Below are 23,784 nucleotides of genomic sequence, written 5' to 3'. Positions count from 1 at the left end.
TCCTTTACCGACCTGGCTAAGATTTTTCTGCATTTGTCCCCTGACTCCTACGTCAATTTACGACAAAACTGGAGTGTCGCTTTCGCTTTATAATGGAGTAGGTCAGCAATCTGGGTGCAGAGTGTCCCCAATTCAATCTCTAAGGTCCGTGAGGGGGCATGTTTATGTTTGGCTTCCACAGAGGCAAGTTCACGAAACAGATTAGCAAGCTGTTCCTTCCATGTTCGTTTGATGCCTGCCCCATGCCTGATAAGTACCCTGCGGAGTACTGACTTGTGAGCCTCCCAAATTATCCTCGGGTCGCAGTCCTGCGTTTAGTTTTCTTGGAAATAAAGGTCCAATTCCCTGGTCCATCTGCTAAAACTTCCGGTATCTGGAGGAGGCTCTCATTAAGGTGCCAGAATAGAGACCTACGTGAGGGGTTCCTAGAGAGGGTGTAGGTAAGGGCTACAGGAGCGTGGTCAGACCAAGTAATATGGCCGATGGAGGAAGAGCTCACCAAGTGCAGTTGGTCATGTGGAATCAAGAAGAAGTCTATCCTCAAGTATGATTTGTGAGGGGAAGAGCAAAAAGAGTTGTCCCTTTCCCCAGAGTGTTGCAGACGCCAGACATCAACTAATTGGTCATTCAGTAAACACTTAGTAAATGAGGAGCGAGGAGCAAGAGGCAGAAGTTTCAACCGATGGCGAAAGGGGACATTAAAGTCCCCACCTAATATCAACTGGCCCTCCCGAAAGTCACATAATCTGTGCAGGGTAGTTCTGAGGAACGTATCTTGGTGATCATTGGGAGCGTACACAGTGGCAAATGTAAAAAGGCGCTCTCCAATGTGGCCCCTAAGAAAAAGATATCGGCCCCCAGGGTCCACCAGAGAATCCTGGAGAACCCAGGGGAGCCTGCTAGAGATCAGAATGAAGACTCCCTTGGTCTTAGAGGAGGGGTTAGTAAAGTGGTAGACCTTAGGGAAAGATCTCGACCATAGAAAGGGGAGACTAGTATTTTTAAAATGTGTTTCTTGTATAAAGGCCACATCAGTACAAGAAGTCTTCAGTTCTCCCAGGAGGATCCACCGTTTTTCAGGGGAGTTCAGTCCCTTAACGTTTAGAGAGGTGACCTTGACTGAGTCTGCCATCGCTCCTCGGGGAGGGGGAGGGGGACGTCAGAGAAAAGCAAAGAAAGTTGAACCAAGGTAGGTTTTGGGTAGGTAATGGATGGCGGGAACTAAGGGGGAGAAAGGAAGGGCAAATGGAAGGAAAGGTAAGGGGAAAAAGAGGCCGGGCACCTCAACCCCAGGGGGAGAGGGAAATTAAGGGTTGTCCGCACTCAACAGTACAGAAAGGGTATACTAAAACAGCACAATTATGCTATAGCACTTACCAGATGTACACTGGGTTTAAAGCGCTGTCCTGCGTGGGTTGGTGGGTAGACAGGTCGGAGAGGGAGCCCCCAAATCCTAGTCCCCCCAGTCCCGGCAGTGGTAAATGTCACGTCTGATACCGGTATGCAAATAAAAGACAATCAGTAACATCATAGAACCAAAAAACAATAGTATAATCAAAACAGAGGTAGAGCATATAACTGTCAGCACTGAGGGGTCTCCTCAGCTCACCCTAAACGTAGGCATGCACGAGGGAGCCCATCACAACAGAAAAGGCATCACAAAATGGAATCCACCACCCCCCGTCCCATACCCCAAAAGTACATGCAGCCCCCGAACAAATGCATTTCTCCCTTTGGCAGATTGTCCTCTCCTTACCCCCTCTCCCCCGTCCACACCCCGGGGGAGAAGGGGCAGGGAAGAGGGGAAAAGGGGGGTGGAAGGGGGGAAGGGGGAGGGAAAGGGGGAGGGAAGAGGGAAAGGGGGGAGTGAAGGGGGAAAGGGGGGAGGGAAGGGAAGGAGGGAAGGGGGAAGGAGGGAGGGAAAGGGGCAGCAAGGGAGAGGGGACAAACATGCGGAAATGTCAAGTCCTTTAGCGCACTCACACCAGCAACCACCCGGACGCCATAAATTTCAACTCCTGCCCTCTATGGTCACCACATCAAGATGAAAGAGGAGCAGCCCTGGTCGGTGCATGGAGAATCCGGCAGGCAAGGGGCTGGGGCCACCATCCCTCCATCCAACGGGAGACTTCACCCGAGCAGCAGTCCTGGGGCCCGCCAATTAGTGTCTCTCCTGCATCACCATCGGGGGCTGTGTAGAGCATCCAGAGGGAGGCTGGGACCGCCCAAACAGTAAGGGGTTAATCCTCCATGGGGGTCCAGAGTCACACTGGAGGGAAGCAGTGTCTCGTACCAATAGGCTCAATAAATGAGTCATTCAGGGTGTCCCCGAAAGTTGCAGAAGGCAATGTCGGCAAAGAGTAGGTGGGGGCCAGAGAGGGGGGGACGAGGGGCGCAACCAGGGGGAGGGGACACATATGCGGGAATGTCAAGCCCTTCCAGTACAGCGCACTAGGTATCACTCAGACCCCCCAAAGTGCAACTCCCCCCTCTAAGGTCAAGACGCCAGAAGGGAAGATGAGCCGCCCTGGTCTGTACATGAAAGAACCTGCTGCCAAGGGGTTTGTTGCCATCATCCCTTCCTTCAATGGGAGATGCCACCGGCATGACAGCCCCATGTCCTGTCAAGTGGTGCCCCTCCGACAATGTCGTCGGGGTATATGTGGAGCATTCAGGGGGAGGCAGGGACCACCCAAACAGTGAGGTGTAAAGCCTCCAAGGGGGACCGGTGTCAGACAGGAGGATAGCGGTGTGTTCCTGTGAGCAGTGGAAGGAAAGGTCGGTAAGGATTATGAATGGGTGGGGGCCAGGGAGTGCATAAAACTGCCACCAGATGACCAGGGCAGAGAGGGCAAGGAGATGAAAGTCAGATCTGGTAGGTGGGGGCGGGGTTGAGGAGTGTCCCTCATATTACTCACGATGGCCATCCCTTGAAGCTAAGCGCTCTGCATACACAGGACGTTCTTCTGTATAATCTAGCCTATCTATATACATTGGCCTGTCTTTTGTACACATTAGCCTGTCTGTATCAACTAGCCGGTCCTCTGTATACACTAGTCCGTCTGTATACACTAGTGTATACAGATAGGCTAGATTATACAGAAGAATGTCCTGGGTATGCAGAGATGGAGGCTAGGGTATACAGAGAGAGAGGCTAGAGTATGCATACTTGCTAGTGTATACAGACGGACTAGTGTATACAGAAGACCAACTAGTTTATATAGAGAGGCTAATGTGGGCAAAAGACAGGCTAGTGTATACAAATAGGCTAGATTATTGAGAAGAACATCTTGGGTATGCAGAGATGGAGGCTAGGGTATACAGAGAGAGAGGCTGGTGTATGCAGACTTGCTAGTGTATACAGACGGACTAGTGTATACAAGGAGGCTTGGGTATACAAAGAGCTAATGTATAAAGAGCAGCTAGTGTATACAAAAGACATCCAAGGGTATACAGAGAGACTCGTGTATGCAGAAGACCGGCTAGTTTATACAGAGAGGCTAAAGTGTACAAAACACAGGCTAGTGTATATAGATAGGCTAGATTATACAGAAGAACGTCCTGGGTTGCCGAGATGGAGGCTGGGGTATACAGAGAGAGAGAGACTGTGTTACACAGAGAGGCTAGAGTATGCAGACGTGCTAGGGTATACAGACGGACTAGTGTATACAGAATATCAGCTGGTTTATACAGAGAGGCTAATGTGTACAAATGACAGGCTAGTTTATACAGATAGGCTAGATTATACAGAAGAATGTCCTGGGTATGCAGAGATGTAGGCTAGAGAGAGAGAGGCTGGGTTACACAGAGAGGCTTGGTTACACAGACTTGCTAGTGTATACAGACGGACCAGTGTATACAGAGGACCGGCTAGTTTATACAGAGAGGCTAATGTGTACAAAAGACAGGCTAGTTCATACAGATAGGCTAGATTATACAGAAGAACGTCCTGGGTATACAGAGAGAGAGGCTGGGTTACACAGAGAGGCTAGTGTATGCAGACTTGCTAGTGTATACAGACGGACTAGTGTATACAGTAGACCAGCAAGTTTATACAGGGAGGCTAATGTCTACAGAAGACCGGCTAGTGTATACAGATAGGCTAGATTATAGAGAAGAACGTCCTGGGTATGCAGAGATGGAGGCTAGGGTATACAGAGAGAGAGGATGGGTTACTAAGAGAGGCTAGTGTATGCAGACTTGCTAGTGTATACAGGCGGACTAGTGTATACAGAGAGGCTTGGGTATACAGAGAGATAATGTATAAAGAGATGCTAGTGTATACAAAAGACAACCAAGAGTAGACAGTGAGGCTCGTGTATACAGAAGACCGGCTACAGAGAGGCTAATTTGTACAAAAGACAGGCTAGTGTATACAGATAGGCTAGATTATACAGAGGAAGGTCCTGCGTATGCAGAGATGGAGGCTAGGGAAGCCAAAGTTAGACTGTGTTACACAGAGAGGCTAGAGTATGCAGAAGACTGGCTAGTTTATACAGAGAGGCTAATGAGTAAAAAAGGCAGGCTATTTTTTACAGATAGGCTTGTGTATACAGAAGATAGTCTGGGGAATTCAGTGAGGCTAGTGTATGCCAAGAGAATGGGACACCGAGATTATTGTAAAAAGAAGGCAGGCTAGTGAATATAGATTACGGGCACGTGTATACAGAAGACAGAGAGGCTAGTCTATATAGAGTGGCTGGTGTACACAGAGAGATTAATGTATACAGAAAGGCTAGCGTGTAAAGAAGACAGGACTTTATTTTTTGCTAATAAAGTAGTTACTTCTGAAACATGTAAAGAGTTACAGTGCTTTTTTCATATTTTGGTGCTTTTAAAAAGTGGTGTGTTGTCAGTGGTGATATCAATGTGACAGTTAATGTGGAGAACTACAAATATACAAAATAGAGCAAAAGAGTGCTAAGTGTATTTTGTTAAGTCATTGACTGATAGACGTTAAGTAATTGGCCGTTATTGGTTTGGCAGTACATGGTTTATTTTGATAAATATATTCTCTAATTATAGCCGAGTTTTAGGCGACTTTATTATTAGCATTATTCGCATTATTCATATTTATTATGCAGAGTGTAAGTATTACAGTGAGACGATATTGCTTTTGAAAGTTTTGTATTATTATACATAGCATTGTTAAGAGACCAATTTTACATTGCTTAATATTGCAGAGCGTAATTTAACAGGAAAGAAAACCAAAGCGTTAGTTGTAGTAGCTTCATAAAACTGAGAAATCGTTGCATTACTCTAAATTTAAAAGTTGTTGCGGTAGCGCTGAGAAGACGATATTAGATGAGTGATCTACACATTTCGTTTACTATTGCAGAGAGATACCGGCTAAATGTTAATATCTTAATATGTGCTGCGTGTAAGGTAGAAATAAGATGGTTTTGTGTGAGTTGGTTTACCAGGATTTAGAGATAGTAATCTGTTTATTCTAATAATAAATATAGCAAAATAACTCCGATTAATATTGAGACAGTATATACAGGTTGGGTTTAAGTGGAAATACACGAAATAACAGCAACGACGTGTGTCAATCATTACGTGTCTTTAATCATGTAGTGAATATACCCCAAATATAGCATAAGGATGAGAAAAGATAATAACTGGCAGAGGATGACATGGCAAAAAGACAAACTGCATTAGAAATGTGAAAATGAATTAGAGATGAAATGTCAATCCCCATTGGTTACTTGCAGGTATTAATACTGTTAACACGGCTACGTACAGCAAAGTATGAGCTAAGCAGCTAAATATTCTGCAATAGCAAAGATTAAGTATTGCAGTTGAAAAGAGATCGGAAGCGTTAGTTGCAGTAGCTTCAAAATGACTGAGAAATCATTTCATTACTCTAAATGTAAAAGTTATCCCGTTAGCACTGAGTGGACTGATATTAGATGAGTGATCGTTGTAGTACAAATTCAGTTTCCTATAGCAGAGAGATACCAGCTAAATGTGAGAAGAGCAATTAAACTGTACACGGTAGCATTGCATTACTCTTAATATGTGCAGCGTGTAAAGAAGCAATAAGATGATTTTGTATTATCCTAAAATTAACCGTATACGTGATTAAGGTGAGTAGGTAACCTGGATTTAGACATAGCAAACTCTACAATCTAATTTAGCAAAATTAGAACGGATAATATTGAGACAGTATATACAAGTCGAGTTTAAGTGGAAATACACAAAATATCTAGCTTACCTTTACATTGTTCAATAGAGCGTTGCAAAATAATACCAGGGCAGAATGTCGGAATAGCAATTAGATGAGATGATTGCTGTAATCATGAAATATCAGCAACGACCTGACTAGGTTTTTATCGTTCTTCAGGATCATTACGTGTCTTTAAGGATGAGAAAGTATAATAACTTGCAAAGTATGACATGACAAAGAGACAAATTGCATTAGAGATGTGAGATAGACATAAAATGTCAATCCCCATTGGTTATTTACATGTAGCCATTAATACAGTTAACGCGGCTACATACAGCAAAGTGTGAGCTAAGCAGCTAAAGGGTTTACATTATTACAGAGTAAATTGACGTAGCTTGAAAATTCCAACGTGTAAATAGTTCCATTAATTTTGTTACGCACGAAGATGGCTTTCACTGACTGTTTTCCGATTCCACTGGAAAGAGAATCCTATTGCATAGAGGTAGCGAGAGATGGTTGCATTACCCTTAATGTGTAAAGGTTTTAAAGACATGGTTTTGTGTGAATTTTGCTTTAACGTAAAATTAGCTGTAGACATTATAACTATGGTTAGGTTTACAATGATTTAGAGATAGTTATCTCTATAATATAATAATAATAACTATAGCAAAACAAATTAGGAAAATATTGAAGCAGTATATATAGGTCGAGATAAAGTGAATACACAAAAGGGATCAAGTGATAGTTGCAAAGTAATATCCTCATTAAGGCAGAATGTCGGAATAGCAATGAGATTCGATGGTTGCAAATTAAATAACTCTGAGCTGATGATTAATTTCCCACTGGTATAGTCATAATGTAATATCAGTAATTGCTATCAATAAATGTTAAAATTGTAAGACGGTTCACGGTTCTGTGGAATTGATATGGATTTAAAAGCGGTACATTAATTTTCTGAAGCATATGGCAGAAAGACGGCTTACACTGCTTTTCTTACATTTTGCTGCGGTAAAAAGAAATGTTTTGTCACTGTGTTTTAACTGTGACAGTTAAGGTGGAGAAAAATAAGTAATACAGAAAAAGAGTCAAACAGTGGAAACGTTTATTTGCTTATGTTCTGAGATACTGGTTGAGCAAAAAAACTGTTTTATTAAGATGTAAGACTAGTTTAATTGTCTACATATATGCTTTTCAGAGAGTTGTATAATATAGGCGACAAATAGGACATTTAAATGGCATAATATTGCAGGGAGGAAGTATCGCTGTTCAACGGTAAGAGATTGAAAGTTTAGCTTGAAAATGGCAGAGAAATAGTTGCGTTAGTCTAAATTTAAAGGATATGCAGGTACCAATGAGAAAGCTTATATTAGACTAGTTAATCTTTGCATTACACAATCCTATTATTATTATTATTATTATTATTATTATTAAGATCATAGTGCAGAGAGATACTCAGTTAATGTCAGAGATACTCGGTTAATGTCAGAAAAGCAATAAAACGGTTTACATCGTTAGCGAGCGATAGTTACATTACTCTTAGTATGTGCAGCATGTCTAGTAGCAAATGAATGGTTTTGTGAACATTTTGCATTACCGTACAATTAGCGGTATAACTCATCGAAGTGAATAATTTTAACCGGATTTTGAGGTAGTAAAAAGAAATAAAGCAAAATAAGTCAGGATGGTGTGTCAGGACTGTCACATACTCAATGTGACAGTTGATGTGGAGAATTACAAATATGCAAAATAGAGCAAAAGAGTACATGATTCATTTTGATGTATGATAGTTTTATTGCATGCTTGATGTGGATGATTAAAATCGTGTAGTGAGTATAATCTATATTTAGCATAAGAATGAAAAGACATAACATGGCAATGAGACAAACTCCATTAGAGATGTGAGCTAGATGAAATGATGAAATGTCTCTGTATAGCCCAGATTGTCCTCTGTTATCACTTAGCCTACCCTCTAAATTCACTAGCCTCTCTATATACAACAGCATGTTTACACTAGCCGGTCTTCTGCATACAATAGCCTGTCTTCGATAGACACTTGCCTAGGTCTGAATACACTAGCCCGTCTTCTGTATGCCCTAGCCTCTCTTCTGTATACATTAGTCTCTCTGTAAAAACTAGCATCTCTGTATACCCCAAACTGTCTTCTGTAAACACTTATCTCTCTTTATAGCCTGTCTAGCCTTTCTTCTGTACACACTAGCTTCTCTGTATACACTAACCAGGCTTTTATATACAATAGCTTCACTCTATGCACTAGCCTCTCTGTATAATCTAGCCTCTCTGTATACCCTAGATAGTGTTCTGAAAAAACTAGCCTCTCCGCAAAAGCCAGCCTTTATTCTGTATTCACTAGCCTTTCTTCTGTATGCTGTAGTCTTCTATATATACTAGCTTCTCTGTAAACCTTTGCATCTCTGTAAACACTGTGTAAACTAGCCAGTCTTATGTATACACTCGCCAACTGTATACACTAGACTCTCTGAATACACTAAATCTCTGAGTAACACAGCCTGTCTTCTGTAGTGTCCACTAGACTATCTGTATGCACTACCCAGTCTTCTGTATACACTGTCAGCTTTGATGTATACCCAAGCCTGTCTTCTGTATACACTAGTTTCTCTATATGCACTGTCCTTTCTGTATACACTCGACTCTCTCTATACACTAACCTCTCTATATACACTAACATCTTTTTATATACTAGCCTCTCTTTACACTAGCCTCTCTGTGTACCCCAGCCTCACTGTTTACTCTAGCATCTCTGTATACTCAAGCTTATCTGCATACACGAGTCTGTATTCTGTATTCACTAGCCTTTCTTCTGTATGCTGTAGTCTTCTATATATACTAGCTTTTCTGTACACCCTTGCATCTCTGTCAACACTGTGTAAACTAGCCAGTCTTATGTATACACTCGCCGTCTGTAAACACTAGACTCTCTGAATACACTAAACCCTCTGTATACCACAGCCTGTCTTCTGTATACACTAGACTGTAAAAACTAGCTAGAATACACCAGCCTGTCTTCTGTACCCACTAGACTCTCTGTATACACTACCCAGTCTTCTGTATACACTGTCAGCTTGGATGTATACCCAAGCCTGTCTTCTGTATACACTAGTCTCTCTATATGCACTGTCCTATCTGTATACACTCGACTCTCTCTATACACTAACCTCTCTATATACACTAACATCTTTGTATATACTAGCCTCTCTTTAAACTAGCCTCTCTGTGTACCCCAGCCTCACTGTTTACTCTAGCATCTCTGTATACTCAAGCTTATCTGCATACACGAGTCTGTATTCTGTATTCACTAGCCTTTCTTCTGTATTCTGTAGTCTTCTATATATACTAGCTTTTCTGTACACCCTTGCATCTCTGTCAACACTGTGTAAACTAGCCAGTCTTATGTATACACTCGCCGTCTGTATACACTAGACTCTCTGAATACACTAAACCCTCTGTATACCACAGCCTGTCTTCTGTATACACTAGACTGTAAAAACTAGCTAGAATACACCAGCCTGTCTTCTTTACCCACTAGACTATCTGTATGCACTACCCAGTCTTCTGTATACACTGTCAGCTTTGATGTATACCCAAGCCTGTCTTCTGTATACACTAGTTTCTCTATATGCACTGTCCTTTCTGTATACACTCTAACCTCTCTATATACACTAACATCTTTGTATATATTAGCCTCTCTTTAAACTAGCCTCTCTGTATACCCCAGCCTCACTGTTTACTCTAGCATCTCTTCTGTATGCTGTAGTCTTCTATATATACCAGCTTCTCTGTACACCCTAGGTACAGTGCTAGGTTCCTGTATTACAGAAACAGAACACCAGCAATAAGGTGTATACTGTGTAGGAGGCACACAACACCCACTCTAACTTCTGCACTGCAGATGCGTGTATTGCAGAAATTGAACACCAGTAATAAAGGGAAGCTTCAGGTGTGTACTGTGCAGGAGGCACATAACACCCACTGTAATAGTGCTAGGTTCCCAAGCAGTAAAGACACTGTCCCTGCCTATCGTCCTCTTTCCCTGACCACCGCAACACACTATGCAAGGCCGCCGCGCTGGCGGCCTTATATAGTGTGGGGTGTGTACTAAACCCCCTGAGCTATAATTGGCCACAGGAATCCTGCCTGTGGTGAATTGTGGCTCTCCTCACAGAGGATGTCACATCTGTTCTTATTATATAGAACCTATTATGCTCCTCGTAAACTTTTTCAATTTGGCCAAACGGCAGGACGCAAGTTGCCCCCGGTGCGGGAACATGGGGGGATACATGATGCACATGTTTTGGAGATGCCCGAAGTTGATCCGCTACTGGACGGAGGTGACAGGAACCATTGATCGGGTGTTTGGAACCTCCACCAGGATGGAGGTGAAGTATTGTCTCCTGGGATTAGTTGAAGGAGTCGGAAACCCGGGAAGCAGCCAGATGGCAGTTCTGAGATGCCTATTTCAGGCAAGGAAACTGATTGCCCAACCCTGTTAGCCTCCAATGTTGGCAATGACTTGGTTTTTTTCGCTTGTTTCCAAAGATGACCATGTTGGCGTTTGTCAAGATGGTTGAGAGTGCCCGCAGAGATCGCCTATGGCTCCATCACCTTGAAAGTGCCTGATCTTGTCTGATCTCGGAGGCTAAGCATTGTCGGGATTGATTAGTAACTGTTGGCGTTGACATGTTTTTTTTTCCGCTTGTTTCCCAAGGTGATCATCTTGGCATTTGTCAAGAGGGTTGAGAGTGCACAAAGAAATTGCCTATGGGAACAACACCCTGAAAGCGCCCAATCTCGTTTGGTCTCAGAAGCTAAGCAGGGTTGGGCCTGGTTTGTACCTGGATGGGAGACCGCCTGGGTTTTCCAGATGCTGCAGGCTTTTTTTTATGTTGTTGGCGTTGACTTGTTTTTTTTGTTTGTTTCCCAAGGTGACCATCTTGGCGTTTGTCAAGAGGGTTGAGCGTGCCTGAAAAAATCTACTATGGCCGCATCACCCTGAAAGAGCCCAATCTCATTTGATCTCAGAGGCTAAGCAGGGTTGGGACTTGGTTAGTACCTGGATGGGAGACCGCCTGGGATTTCTCGATGCCATAGGCTTTAGTTTTAAGTTGTTGGCATTGACTTATTTTTTTTTTTTTTTTTTTATTCTTTTATTAAGTATAAGTAGAACAACATAAATATAACAGTCAGCCATACAGCATGACCCAGGGTCACAATTACATGGTAACAAAAAATAGGCAGCCAAATAACTCTGGGTTCTCAGAGGGGAGTCCTACAGTTTCATGCAGAAAAGAGAGAAACTCCACCTCCGACATGTAGTACAGTATAACTAGTGCAGCTCCGTTCGGACAAATGTAATCATGGAGAACAACTGGGACCACAGCGAGCCAGCTTATCATGACCTATGTGAAGCAGAGTAAAAGATGGGCCGGTCGTGTCCAGAACCCTGGGGTTCTTCTGGGCCTCGAAGGCTAGTAAGGAGACAAGGCATAGTCAAAAGGGAGGACGGGGGGAGAAGAGAGTGCAAAGACGGAGAGAGAGAGTGGTGGCGGCGGGGAAAAAAAGAAAAATAAAGACAAAAAGGGAGGGGGGGGGAATGCCACCCAGGGCAGACATGGCCTACGTAGGTAAACGTTAGATGTTCAGTCATTTTCTGGGACAGGGGCACTGCTCACCTCCCGAATGTAGTCTCGAGTACCAGTAAAATACCTCCAGGGCCTCCATGTAACACTAAATGCCTCTTCAGTGTTGTGAAGGGTGGCGGTCAATTCTTCCATCCGGAGAATATGATTGACTTTGAAATACCACAGCACCTTGGATGGGGGCTGAGGCTGCCTCCACAGTGCGGGACTGCAGGCCCGGGCGGCGTTCAGGAGTTGCATCGTGAGGGTTATTTTGTATTTTCGAACAGGCTGTTCGGTCAAGTGTAGAAGGCATGCTGCTGGGAACCGAAAAGTTCCTCAAGGCCGGGCATGCCCAGAAAAGGTGTCCCATGGTCCCCGTATCTGAATTGCACCTCCAACAAACATCCGGGATCGAGCTATTCATTTTAATCAGAAGGTATGGGACTCTATACCAGCATGAGACTATCTTGTATCCTGATTCTTGATATTGGTTTGCGATGGAAGCTTTATGTACTAAGGTCAGGATCTTCCCTATTTGTTGTGGGGTAAATGTGATGCTTAAGTCCCTCTCCCATTTGTGGATAAATGGTGGGGTCGACTGCTCCTCCTGACTACTCAATAGGTTGTACAGGAGGGAGAGGGTGTGTCGCACAGGTTCCCTTTTGTGACAGATGGATTCATAGGATGTCAGGACTCTAGGAGTGTAGGGGGCCCTTTGTATGGCCAGAAGAAAGTGACGAAGTTGATAAGCACTAAACAAGTCAAGCGGAGGGTCAGAAAGCTCGGCGACATTTTGCGTGGTCGGGAGCCCTCCCGAGGGCCACACCTTTCCCAGACGCTGTTTCCCCACCACTGTCAACTGTCGCAGTTTCTTGTTGGTAAATCCCGGTGGGAAGTCTGGATTACCTATAACCGGAGTCATTGGTGACGGCAGGGGAGCAATATGTGTGCAGCGGAACAACCTCCGCACAACAGCCAATGTAGCTCCCACTACAGGGTGATTTCTGAGGTCTTTTGGTAGGGAGGACAGGAGGTCAATAGGGGAATGGATCCATCCTCAATCTCCATCTCCACCCACTGCTTGTGTGGGACATTACAATGCCAATCAACGACTCTCACTAGCAGAGTCGCTCTGTAGTATTGTCTCAGATCTGGGAGACCCAGACCCCCCTTGTCCTTTGGTCTGGCAAGCAATTGCAAACGGGCTCTGGGCGGTAAAGGCCTCTCCACGGGCTGGTCCTCCATGAAGGCCGATTCAATCGGTGTTAAATCAGCCAGTGAGCGCAATGGTTTCAGCAGGGAGTGTACAAAGGCAGCCAATTGATGGTAGGTCCAGTGATCCATGGGCGTTGCCCGTGAGGGAGGAATTAGTTGAGATAAAGGCACAATGCCATCCTGGTTGGCGACGTGGTGTAGCAGGGGTGTATTACTCAGATTCCAGGAATGAATTCTGGGGTCAATGTTTCCTGGTGGGAAGTAATTATGACCCGTCAGAGGCATAATGGGAGAGTGATATAACCACTTGTGCTGTTTACATATCGAGTCCCAGATCTGTAGAGTAGAATAGGTGAGAGGAGAGGAGCTAGGTGCTAACGACCTATGTTTCCTGGGAATCCACACTTGGGTGTAGAGGTCCGTGCCACTGAGCGCCAATTCAAGGGCAACCCATAGTTTAGAATGTTTGTGATATTTCCAGTCTGATATCCTGTTGAAAACAACGGCTAAAAAGTAAAGTTTCACGTTAGGTAAAGCCAGGCCCCCCAGCCGTTTAGGTCTGGTTAGAAGGCCTTGGGACAGTCTCGGACGCTTTCTGTTCCAAACATATCTGCAGATCAGTGAATCTATGAGTGTTAAGAAACTAGCTGGAATACCCACTGGAATCATCTGGAATAAAAACAGAATCCGGGGTAGGATATTCATCTTAATCACACTAATTTTCCCTAACCACGAATGTGCGACTTGGGACCATCTTTGTAAGTCCATTCGAATTGCATTAAGAAGGGGTATATAGTTAACGCGAAATAGAGTCTGGGGTTTAGGTGTGAGGTAGATGAGCCATTTTGTGTGTTTGCCAGCTAAAAGGGAAGGAGTCTCTAAGATGAACCACAGTTTCCCCGGGGATAGAGACGTTAAGAATCTCCGATTTGGACATGTTCATTTTAAAATTAGATATGAGACCGAATTGTGAGAAGGCAGACATCAGATTGGGAAGGGAAATCAGGGGTTGTTGTATGTAGAACAGAATATCATCTGCATAAGCAGCGTATTTGTGTTCTCGATCACCAACAGTGATCCCATGGATGTTTGGATTGTGTCTAACTGTAGAGAGGAAGGGTTCCAGGGATAGAGCGAGAGGGGGCAGCCCTGACGTGTACCATTATAGAGTGTAAATGATTCACTTAGGGTACCATTAACACGAATTTGAGCTGTAGGGGAATGGTATAGTGCTGAAATGTGAGATAGAAAAGTTTGGCTGATTCCCAAGTGAGACGGGGTCGCCATGAGATACTCCCAGTCCACCCTGTCAAACGCCTTTTCCGCGTCTGTAGAAAGTAACAGGGTGGGCTGGGCGGACCCCCTAGCACAAGCCATCATGGACAGGGTGCGGAGAGCATTGTCGCATGCCTCCCTACCCGGGATAAACCCAGTCTGATCACTGGAAACCCAGCGTGGAAGTAGGGGTAGAAGCCTGTTTGCTATACCTTTGGCATACAGTTTAGCGTCTACATTCAAGAGAGATATAGGTCAATAACTCCCGCATAAACTAGGGTCCTTCCCTGACTTAGGAATCACCGAGATATGTGCACGCAGCGTCTCCGGACGGGGTGTCCCCCCCTGTGAGATCGTGTTAGCATAAGAGGTGAGGCGCGGCAGCAGGGTCTCCGCAAAGGCCTTATAGTAAAAGGCCGTAAAGCCATCCGGTCCAGGGGCCTTGCCACTCGCCATAGCCTTCAGTGCTACTTTGAACTCCTGGACAGAAAACTCTCCGTCCAATGAGGCGAGGGCGTCAGAGTTCAGTTTGGGCAAGTTGGCCTGCTGTAGATATTCTTGGATCAGAGTTCTCCTAACCACCAAGTCCGGCACAGCGTGAGGGACATGGTATAGGCGTTTTTAATAAGCATGAAATTCCTTGGCTATAGTTGTGGTCTCATGCGTGAGAGCGTCAGAAGCTGTCTTAATTTTATCAATGAAAGCCCTGGTTTTTGCCTGTTGTAGGGAACGAGCCAAAAGCCTCCCCGGTTTATTACCCCATTCATGGAATTTTTGTGACACCCTACGGGCTTCCCGTTTCCATTGCTCATGGTACATGGCCTTCAACTCCTCCCTCTTCATTGTTAGGTTATGTAGTGTGGCTTGAGCGAGACTGGCCTTGTGTTTTGACTCAAGGGCGCTAATTTCTAACAATAGTTTAGATTGTTGCTGCTCAAATTCCTTTTTCCTTCTGGAGCCCAACTCCATGAATTTACCTTGCATATGGGCCTTATGGGCTTCCCACAGTACTCCTGGGGAAATGTCTGGGTGGGTATTATCTTTGAAATACTGATTTAGTTCCTCTTGCATGTGTATTTTGTCTGCCTCCTCACTAATAAGGTTCTCATTTAATTTCCAATTGGCTGGTTTTCGGGGCAACAAAGAGATATTAATGGTAAGCAAAATGGGGGCATGATCAGATATGGTTGATGAAGCAATTAATGAATTTGTCAATAGGGAAAGGTGGTGGTGATCAAGAAAAAAAAATCAATCCTGGAATAGGATTGGTGGGCGCTCGAGTAATACGTATAGTCTCTTGCTCGCGGATGCATTATCCTCTATGTGTCCATTAACTGGGTGTCACACAAGCGTTTACGAATGTATGCAAGACGCTTACGAGGAACCGAAGACCTGCCCACGGACGTATCAAACACTGGTTCCAAGGGGACATTAAAGTCTCCAGCCAGGATAACACATCCACTAGCAAAGTCCCTCAATTTCGCAAGCGTAGTGGCAATAAAAGTGGCCTGATCTCGATTAGGAGCATAGAGGGTCGACAACGTACATGGCATCCCGACCAGGCTGCCCCTGAGGAACAGAAAGCGTCCGTGAGGGTCACTCAACATCTCTAGCATGTTAAAAGGGGTACCTCCACGGAACCCAATGGCCACACCCTTTGCCTTATGCACATCAGAGAGACTATAATACCAGACTGGGTATTGCGGGGAGAATAATTTCACCGAAGTGGTGTGGGTAAGATGGGTCTCTTGCAAGAAGACAATGTCCCCCCGCAGGCGACCCAGTTCCCGGTATAGGCTATGACGTTTACCAGGGGCATGGAGGCCCCTCACGTTTAACGATAACAATTCCACCGCGGCCATGGGGATTCGTCAGAGAACTCCAAATACAGCCCGTTACCAGGAAACAGGACCAGAGGCAGGGGAAGTAAAGGGCAGGGGGATGAAAGAAAAAGTGTGAAAAGGAGAGGAAAGAGAAGGAGAGTAGTGAGAAGGTAAGTATTACAGGTTATGACCTGCAACCCCTGCAGCACACACAACCCAGACCCAATTGGGTCTACCGCGGCATGCGCACACAGCAGATTGCAGTGCAGTAAAGGAGCAATTGACCGGGCCACCCCCCCCCCCCGGAGCCCCAGCCATCGAAACGGCCGGAGCCCGGGGGCCAAGATCCGCCCAACACCCCCCGGAGGGAAAACACATGTGGCCAGGCAGCAGCAACCCGCAACAGTCTAAAACAGAAGTCGCAGGCCGCAGCTCCGGCTCCAACCCCAAATTACAAATTATATAATAACACATAAATGAAAGAAATAGCACAGAGTTCATGTACACTTAGGGAAACACAAGAACCGAGAACACCAGCCAACAACGTTCACAATAGGGGATCCAAGTGTCATGAGGTAGAGACAGTCAGAGGCATGTCCCAAGTGTCCCCGGTGCAGGACCACCCGTAGGCACTCCAACACTTCGTTCCCATTAAATTAGACACCCCGTAGGCAGCTGAGAGAGTATGACGTTAAACACCAAAACAGAAATAAAAATGAAAGGTAACATAAACAACTTCTTATACTTGCGGGACCAGGGAAGCCGCGCCATCAGTGCGGAATACTGGACAGTAGAGCGCCATCAGACGTGCCATCTATGCATGCATATTAGCTGGGCTAAAAGAGGGGACGCGTTGCTTGCGGGACACTCTCTGCCATGGCTCCTCAGGATTATTCGGTAGGGGTGGGATGCCTTCCTGCCAACCCGGTAAATCCGGCGGGGATATGCTCACATCCATGCAGAATTTTTCCAGATCTTCTGGGAACCGCAGAACCGCCGTCTTCCCATCTCTGTGTGCGATCAGGGCGGCAGGGAAACTCCACCGGTAGTTGATGGAGGACAAGCGCAGTTTCTCAGTTAGGGGACGCAGGGCCCTGCGTCTCTCCAGAGTCTCCCTGGCCAAATCAGGAAAAAAAGAGAGTGACGCCCCATAAAAGTCCAGGACTGGGGTCCCCTTGAGTTTTTTCATGATGCGTTCCTTCTCTTCAAAATAGTGCACTCTGCAGATCACATCACGCGGAGTCTCCGCCGCCAGGTTACGAGGGCGGAGGGCCCTGTGAACTTGGTCAATTTTCAAAGGATGGTCAGCCGCATTCCCCAATAGGCCGTTAAAGATGCCTCTTACCATTGGGAGGAGGTCCTCGTCCCCGGTCGCCTCCGGGAGCCCCTGGATCCGGATGTTGTTCCGTCTGTTACGGTTCTCTGGTCCTCGATCTTATAGAGGGAAGACCGATGAGCGATAGCGAGAGAGCGGGTAGTTGCTTGCAGAGACCTAATGGCGGTAGCATGCCTGTCCAGCCTCTGCTCGGTCTCCTCTACGCGGTCCAAAACTTGCGCGAGATCCGAACGGACAGCGGACACTTCTCTCTTGATGGATTTCTCTAGCCCCAAGAGCATCGATGCCAGTTCAGACTTAGTAGGAAGTCCGCTCACCAGCGCTGCCACTTCCGATCGGCTTGTCTCACTCTCTTCCCCGTCAGAACCCGCTGACGAGGCCGGGGATTGAGATCTGCATTCAGGCCTGGGGCGGGGGCGGGGCCTGCGGGGGGCGGGGCCTGTGGCCGCGTTTGTGGTAAGCAGAGAGCGGCCTAGGCCATCCATGTCCCCCACCTCATCAGGCTCCGCCAGGAACCGTTTGATCGATCCCTCGGGCGCGCCCTTCTTCGGCAGGGACTTGCCGGTTCTCCTACCCATCGTTCCCAGGCATGTGGAGTAGTTCATGCGGCGAATAAGTGCTAAAATACCGGGGTCAGCGCCGGAGCTCAGGGACAGTGCGTCCTCACCGCTACATGCCGAGACCACGCCCCGAGGAAATCCTTTGATTACGTGAAAGCGGCTTTGAGAGCACGTTACATCCGCTATAGTGTTCTTTTTCCGGCCCGGATGGAGAGACGACCCGCTTCTTTAACACCCCCGGAGAGGCATCCGCCTGGATTGATTCGCTGGCGCCAGCCCGCTGATCGACTAACTACCTCTTCGGAATTGTTTACAACCCATTCTACTGTTGGGATGCCCACGGCGTTTGTTGCACCTGTTGTGCCCTGTTTGCACCGATGGTGGGCTCACCTTTAATGCTGGCAGCAACCTCCCCGGTAGCGGGAGTTCAAGTTGATACCCCTGACCTGAGATACGGTCGGGAGAAGGCTGTGACATGCCGCTCCTCTTTGCCCTTTCCTGCTCCCTCCTGGAGCATGGGGGCTCATACCATATGTTCCTTCTTCCCCTTTTTGGATCATTTTCACTGATGGGACAAACTGCAATTTTTCTTTATCCTCCCAGATCCATGTCCCTGTCAGCCTCCTTCATAGAGCAGGCGGTTGCCTCACGCCTAGTGAGCCGCTCACTTGGTTACCTAAACCCCCCCAGGATGTCTGGGGGGGTGGAACTTGCCTCCTGCACGGACCCCCAGTTACAGCAGGCGAGCTGATACACTTTGGGATGAATACCCTCCTCAGTTTAAGGGGGTTGGGTGGGGTGGGGAGTGGGGACTGTTCCCCTAACGGGGCCAAGGACTTTTGTTTCCCTTTTTCTTTTTTCATGTATGGTTATTGGGGTTATCTGTTTGTTCTCTGTTTAGTTTTGTTGTACTTGTTTACTAAAAATATTGATATTTCAGTGTTGCATTGTCCTCGGATATGTATGTCCCGGGTCCAGCGGTCCAATCCGGGAGCAGGGTTCCACAATGATCCTGATCCTTCCACTGCCCCCAGAATCCATGTCTACACTTAACATTGTATCCTGGAACACCAGGGGATTGAACTCCCCGGTTAAGCGATCCCTGGTGTTTCAATTTCTTCAAAGTTATAACCCACACATATGCGTACTCCAGGAAACGCACCTCATCGGCAGTAGACTTCTTTCCCTCAAAAAACCCTGGGTGGGGTACCATTACCACTCCACCCACTCTAGTTTTGCCAGGGGGGTAAGTGTCCTAGTATTGAAGTCCCTCCCCTTTCGGCTCCTGGATCTGGCCTTGGACCCGGACGGCAGGTATGTCATTATTCATGCGACAATTTACTCAATGACCTGGACCATTGTGGGATTATACTTACCCCCGCCGGCCTCATTGCTGGTGCTGAACCAAATCACTAGCAAGATGGCCGAGTTTGCCTCTGATAATGCTCTTATCCTGGGTGATTTTAATCTAGTTCCTGACCCAGACATGGACAGACTGACTCCGGGGGGACACCATGGACCTGGGCTGGCTGCCTGGGCAGACACATATGGCCCCGACGGATGTCTGGAGGTGGAGACACCCCGGGTCTCGGGCATTTACATGTCACTCTGCCACCCATAAAACATTCTCCCGCATTGACTTGGTCTTTGCGCGGAGCCCAGTCCTCCCAAGGGTCGTAGACATACAAATATTGCCCAGGGGGATATCGGACCATGCACCTCTGTTTCTGACATTGGATCTTTCCCTGGGACCAGCGGTTAGACTATGGAGGCTTTCCAGGTTCTGGATCTCAGATGCCGCTGTGGATGCTCATTTTAGGGCCGAATTGAACAGCTATTGGGAGGAGAATGCAGGTTCGGCTGGGGCCACGGTAGTCTGGGATGCCTTTAAGGCTACCACGAGGGGGCACTATCAGACTATCATTGGCAAAATACGCAGGGAACGTAGAGCAGAGCTAAAAAAAGCTGAGGGAGAGGCGGTCTGCGCGGAGGCTCTTTTTGTCCGCACTCGGGACCCCCAACATTATTGGCAACTGCAAATCCTGACCAGAGAGGCTGTTGATCTTCATACCTCTCTCACCCAGAAGAGAATGCTAGCTCAGTCCCAGCGGATCTTTGAGCAGGGGGAGAGGTCGGGGAGGATGCTGGCCTGGCTCTCCAGGGAACAGGCAGGGGGGTTGAGCATTTCACATATCAGGGACAAATCCGGTCAGTTGCTTCACACCCCAGACGGGATTAATAACTGTTTTGCGGAGTTTTATACATCTCTCTACACCTCTAGGTCGGATTACAGTAAGGAAGAACTAACGACCTACTTGGCCGACATAGATATACCAATCCTCACGGAAACGTACCGAAATAGGCTGGACGCCCCTATCACGGTTCTGGAGATTCTCCAGGCGCTTAAATCTATGCAGGCGGGTAAGATGTCGGGACCGGACGGAATCCCGGCGGAATTCTATAAGCACTACGCTACGGAGCTCTCTGAAAGACTCCACCATCTATTCTCTGCGTCGTCGCATATTGATAAACTTCCCGACACCATGAGCGAGGCGATCATAGTGGTGATCCCCAAGCCGGGGAAAGACCCCACCTTGTGTTCGTCATACCGCCCTATATCACTGTTAAATGTGGACGCGAAAATACTGGCCAAAATCCTGGCCAACAGACTAACTTAGTCATCACGGCCCTTGTCCATAGTGACCAAACAGGTTTTATGCCAGGCAGAGGCACAGACATTAATATCAGACGCCTACTCACGCACATAGATAGCGGCCGGGGGGAGACGGGTGTAGTGGCCTCGCTCGACGTGGAGAAGGCTTTCGACTCTGTTGAGTGGGGTTACCTATGGGAGGCGCTCTCGCAATTCAGATTTGGCCCAGGATTTAAGAATTGGATCCGCATGCTGTACCACAGCCCCTCTGCTAGAATCCGTACCAATGGCTGTCTCTCCGGGCAGTTTCAGCTGGCACGGGGTACGAGACAGGGGCACCCCCTCTGACCAGCCTTATTTGTCCTTGCGATGGAGCCCTTGGCTATTTTGCTGAGAGCGGATACTGGGATAAAGGGGATACAAGTAGGGCCCATCGAGGAAAAGCTGTCCTTGTATGCAGATGATGCTCTGCTTTATTTAGTGGACGCGTCGTCTTCTTTGGGCACTGCACTGGAACTGATTAATCGATTCGGTCAGTACTCAGGTATCCGCATCAATTGGGACAAACCGGTTGTTTTCCCACTCCACTCCTCGACCCCTCGCATGCCTCATCCACAGCTTAAATGAGTGGAAAGTTTTATATACCTGGGGATTAAGGTCAGTGGTAGAGTTCAGAGCTATCTGGAGGACAATATACAGCCACTCATGACACAATTAGGGGCTAGGTGCGCGGCATGGCGATCTCTCCCTTTATCCCCAGTGGGCAGAGTCAATTTGTTAAAAATTAACAAAAAATTACTTCTTTCGTAATACCCCCATCCACATTCCCAGGACTTTTTTCCAGAGACTGGAGAGTCTGTTTATATCCTTTGTCTGGGCTGGGAGACCCCCCAGGGTAGCTAAGCAGATACTATATCTCCCACTATCGGGGGGGGGGGCCTGGCGCTCCCAAACTTTCAGATCTACTACTGGGCGGCCGTTTTGGTCACAATTCGGTGGTGGTTCTCCCAGCCCACACAAAACCCGGCGGTCACCCTGGAGGCAGCCATCCTTGGCTCCTATGCAGCTCTGAGTAACCTACCATTTCGGGGGCTTAGGGCGAGCTCCTCCATGACGGGCTTGATGCGTACCACGGTGAGGGTCTGGCGGGAGACAAGGAGGAGCTATGGAAAGCCCAACCACATCTCCCCACATATGCCCCTATGGGGCAACCCCATGCTCCCTCACCTGAATAGTATCCCAGACCCTTCTCTGTGGGCGAAAAGAGGAATCGTCACTTTAAAGCACATAGTTTATCAGGGTAGGCTAATGATCGCCTGGGAATACTGGATGCCGTAGGCTTCTTTTTATGTTGTTGGCTTTGACCTTTTTTTTTAGCTTGTTTCCCAAGGTGACCATCTTGGCCTTTGTCAAGAGGCTTCAGAGTGCCCAAAGAGAGTGCCTACGGCCAAATCACCCTGAAAGAGCCCAATCTCATCTGATCTCGGAGGCTAAGCAGCGATGGGCCTGGTTAGTACCTGGATGGGAGACAGCCTGGGAATACCAGGTGCCATAGGCTTCTTTTTTTATTTTTATTTTTATTTTTTTATTTTGTAGTATGCGACATACAATGCAAAGGCAACTTCAAAGAATGTGTGATACAAATAGTTACAAACAAACGATCATATTGCATGGATATCAGAGCCAATGGTAAGAAGTCCGAGGAGAATAGCACGTGTACAGCTTTGCGGTCATATCAAGATGAGATTAAAGCTCCATCTCGTTGGGATCCTCTACCACTTAAAATATTATTGATACTAGCCCTGCTACCCTCGAAGAGTTTCGATATCCATAGATAGGGGAAGAGTATTGTGTAGTAGTCAAATGAGGTCGGAACATACCATTTTCTTTTCCCTTTTTTTGAGTTAAGAAGGGAAATAGTAGAACTGAAAGGAGGGAGAAGGGGAAAGAGAAGATTGGGGAAGGAAATGGCAGAAAAGGAAAAGAAGGGGTAAGGGGGTGTCGTGGGTAGAGTGGATAGGGTGGGGTCCCCTGCGGTCCCCTCCCTGGGAGCAAGAGATGCCCTCGGTTTACCAGCTCATCAGCTGTCCAACGTTTGGAACAGCGATCTCCAACGATCACCATGAGCTTACTATGTCTCGCGGAGGTATTCTTCCGAAAAGCACAACTGTTCCAGTAGAACCATCTGTTCCCCTGCTCCTCCATTTTATCCTTCATTGTGGCAGTCAGGTCTTCCATTCGTTCAATATCATTTACCCTTGCGAACCACTGGGTCACCGTTGGAGCAGTTGCTGTTTCCACTGACTTGGAATGCAGGCCCTAGCTGCATTGAGGAGATGTTTAAGTAAGGACTTATGATAACGCTTTCTCGACATAGGAGTTAGATTGAGAAGAACTGCTGTGGGATCATTGGCTAAGGAAATGTCTGTGAACTTGTGGATGAGTCTCAGGACAGGCTGCCAGAATGTTTGTAATTTAGGGCATTCCCAGAAAATGTGGAGAATGGTGCCAGCCTGTTGCTCACAGCGCCAGCAGCGGTCAGATTGACCGGGGAATATTTTGGCCAACACCGCCAGTGTACGATACCAGCGTGTGATCACCTTATATGAGATCTCCTGATATTTACTGCAGAGTGACGTCTTATGGGCGAAAAAGAGTATTCTGTCCCTCTGTGGTTTGGAGAATGTAGTTTGTAAGTCCCTTTTCCATGTAGCTAGGAAGGGCGGATCCGTGGAGGATTGTGCGTCTGTCAGGATTTGGTAGGACCTAGAGAGGGAACCACGAATTGGGCCATCATCCAGGCAAAGTTTCTCGAAGGGGTGGAATTGTCTAGAGAAGAACGAATGGTTAGGTAGTGATCCGAGGAAATGGATGAGCTGTCTAGCTCTCCAGCTATCCATTGCAACAGGTACTTGCTCTAGCAGTATGGTCCCCGTGGGAATCCAGCCCGTGGGTCCAAGAAATAGGGCTGCTCTCAGAAGCCCTTTCAGGGCTTGCCTGGTAATGGCCTGGTCAGACAGGCCCGGAGGGAATCTAGGATGTCCAATAATTGGGGTCATAGGAGAAGGGAAGTTAGTCAGGTGGGAAAGGTGAAAA

At 46.9% G+C, this 23,784-nt stretch overlaps 1 pseudogene; it reads left to right on the top strand.

Moving 5' to 3' along the window:
• The first annotated feature begins 22,127 nt into the window (after window positions 1-22,127).
• LOC143948072 (5S ribosomal RNA) lies at window positions 22,128-22,246 on the top strand (annotated as a pseudogene).
• The last annotated feature ends 1,538 nt before the right edge of the window (window positions 22,247-23,784 follow it).

This window comes from Lithobates pipiens, unplaced genomic scaffold (genome assembly GCF_037356315.1).
Source record: "Lithobates pipiens isolate NorthernLeopardFrog02 unplaced genomic scaffold, aLitPip1_a1.2 Scaffold_30, whole genome shotgun sequence".
NCBI lineage: Eukaryota > Metazoa > Chordata > Amphibia > Anura > Ranidae > Lithobates > Lithobates pipiens.
Note: the sequence above shows the minus strand (reverse complement) of the source record. Positions and strands in the feature narration are given on the sequence as shown.